Here is a 3,338-nt window from a genome sequence, read left to right on the forward strand (position 1 = left end):
TGAAAACCTAGCTTACGTTGACAAATAATAATAATAATAATAATAATAATACAAACAGAAAAACTAAATCCAACAAACGTTATTCCTCTAGTTTAAATGTCATTCATTTTCTAGCGATTTGTCTGAGCTTTGCACTGAGTGTGTTAGCCACAAGAGGGCGCCATTGATTAACTGGAAACTGTCGTGGGTCAAAATCAGTGACTGTATATTCTCATAGCGGCTTAACCATGCTTTAAATGTTGTTTCTACTAATATATAATATATCCATGTATAATAAGTGAATATTTGTTTATTTTAACGTGTTGATGACATGGCTTTAACTTTGACATCAAAAAGTATAGTTTTACAGATTGGTAACATACACACTCTCAATACTTTTTGCATACATTTCATCACATCTCCCAAATCTTTAACTCTTTCAAATAAATTCTAAGAAATGTGATTTTCAGCATACTTTATGTGACAATGATGCAACGATGTAAACTTAAACAACTAATATTAATAGAATTCTTTTGGCAATATATACATTCATCAATTATTGTCACGTGCATATCTTCCACAGTCCAACATACACCAGAAAGCCCCATTTGGCAAAAAATCATTGAGCCTTGTGAGCATACACAGCTGTACAAACTAAGAATGTCAAAATGAAACTCTGCTCATCTCCACTCCTATCAATCATTTTCATTTCTTTATATCTGGTGCTGTTTATGATGAATCCTCAGTCTCATTTCCAAATGGGAGACAGAAGTGAAAGACATCTTGGCCAATTTTTCTTGTTTCTGTGTGGGAGACAGAAGTGAAACATCACTGATACATACCAGCTATACATTCATGAATCCTGTGCCAAATTCGCCAAGTAGCATTTCCCTTTAAGGGTATCACATGTTCTCAAGATTTGAGTTTACAGGATTATGCTACTCTCTGCAATGCGGATTAAGATCAAACAGGGTCCTGTCTCATTAAATTTTCATTTAACTGTCATCTTGTGATGATTAACCCAGCTCATATTAACTGAAGGTCAGTCATGTGAAGAAGCTTTGTCGCATGGAAGAGGAACATCTGAGAAATTTGTCATTGCTGAGACACACACCACAGTGACCACTGATAAATGTCAGTCAGCCTGATGTGTACATGATACAGTGCCATTGGTGTTTTCAGAGAGAAGTGGTAATTTTTTGCAGTTCATATTAAAACTTACCTCATTTACTTACCTCTTAAAGAGAAGTGTAATCTCCTTTATCATTATTTTTTCTCTCAGTTCACCCTCTAATCAATTAGAAATGATAGAGACCCTGACAATAATCACATTATGTTTCACTTGCTGCTCTTCAAACTAATGAGTGAGACTACAAGAGAAGCTTAACACCAATCTCTAAAATTTAAAGATAGCATTTTAATGGGAAAAATGACCATTTGGGGATTTCCTTTTCTTGCTAATGTTAACTTTGCACCACCACTCAAAGTGTGGTATTAGCAGGGAAAGAAAAATCAATTACAGGCACTGGAGTTCTAAAATAGATGCAGTGTTGCATAAACAAATGTAGTTGCATTAGTCGCCCAGATTTGGAGCTGTACAAAGAGACACAAATAAGTTACATTTATCCACACAAGATAAATGTGAAAGATTGGGAGCTTGATAGAATCTCCACTCCTGGACATCACTCTTAGTCTCACACCTATTAAAAACAATTATTTGTCTCACGCCCACTCCCTCTGACAGCTCAAAAATCAACTGTGACCCACTGCTGGATCCCAGTTCCAGAAACACCCACAGATGGCTTGATACAATAAAGCTCTGGCCTTAATCTGCATGTCAGAAGAGAATTTCGTGCATGGCACATCATGGAAATTTTCCCAGAACTTTTTGTGAATAGACTTGCAATTCATCAACAGGGCTCCATCAAAGAGTGACAGCTGTACTGATGGTGACGATAATGACGCAAATTAAATGCATGTAAATTCTGTTTTAGAAGAAAAATGGGCCTCATTTAAATATTACAAATATTTATAAAATATTTCAGTGTGCTTCAAACATTTTTGGATACAAGAAACATTATTCAGAACATTAAGAATCAATGAACTCTCTCACATGCTATAGTAAATCTGACACTTTAGACCATATTCATATATCATATATAGATGATGTATACATTACAATTAAAGCAAAAACTTAAAAAAAATTTTTTAATGCTGTGGTCTAGGCCTTACATGATTATAGCTCCTTTTCCCATCTGTTATCCATCCTGTTGTAATCATATAAAGCTGTTATTTATGTATAATGAATTCACATACAGCAAATCTCACTTTAGCCATAAAACAACCAAATGATGCTAATGCATGCTGATTGAATTGTTAAAGTTAGTAAAATCTTACCACTAGAGTTCAGCAGATTGTAGATTACAGTAAAATACATTCTGTTTTCTTACACCTCCCAGTTCACCTCACTCACCCCCAACCCATTGTTGCTCCTCCCTCAAACTGGTTTCTGGCAGAGGGTTTTTTTTTCCTGTTAAATGGAAGGTTTTCCTTCCCAGTGTCACCAAGTGCTTAATCATAGGAAGTCACCTCGTTTTCTCTGTATTTTGTAGGATCTTTATCTTAAAATACACAGCACCTTTGTGTGACTTTTTGGCACTGTATAAATTGAATTGAATTGAATTGAATTGAATTGAATAATCGTAGCTACAGTGGCCTCTGTGGCGTAAACAACTCTGGCCACCGCTGTTTAGCTTAGCTGTCAATATGTGTCCATGTTTATTTACTCTGGAGAAGGCTGTAAAACGTTTTGATAAAGTCTAATTTGGGTCAAAGGGTCAGTGAGCTTACTTCTGTCCAACAGCAGTAATAATGAGTTGAGTTCTTGAGTATATCCTGAACTTTTCTGTCAGTACGCGTTGCTCTTTTTGTCCCTGTTAGCTGTAACTCTCATATAGTGTGAAAATGTAATCAAACTGTTTGTCAAGGGAAGAGTGTGATTTTAAGGACGTCCTTTTGGTGGCCAAAGGTGATGCTATCAGAAGTTGGTTCTTGAAGTTCACTACTGCTGTTGGCTTGATATCTGAAGTCAAAATAAAGATGCGTGGTTCCTGGTGCTGTGATGTCCCTCAAACTCAGAGAAAAGCATTTTACTACAAGGACTGGCAGACCTATTCACCTTCGTAATACATAAATGTTACTAAAATGTAAACAGCTTCTTTTGTTTCCATAGCAGATCAATTTACTTTTCTTAGTGACTTTTTTTAAACGGGGGCGGGGGTTACAATTAAATGCCAGGCTGCGATTGGCCGAGAGCCGAGGTACACGTGCTCATTCTCCACGCCTGCTCTCTGGGAGTA

The sequence above is a fragment of the Neolamprologus multifasciatus genome, chromosome 7 (genome assembly GCF_963576455.1).
Source record: "Neolamprologus multifasciatus chromosome 7, fNeoMul1.2, whole genome shotgun sequence".
Taxonomy (NCBI): Eukaryota; Metazoa; Chordata; class Actinopteri; order Cichliformes; family Cichlidae; genus Neolamprologus; species Neolamprologus multifasciatus.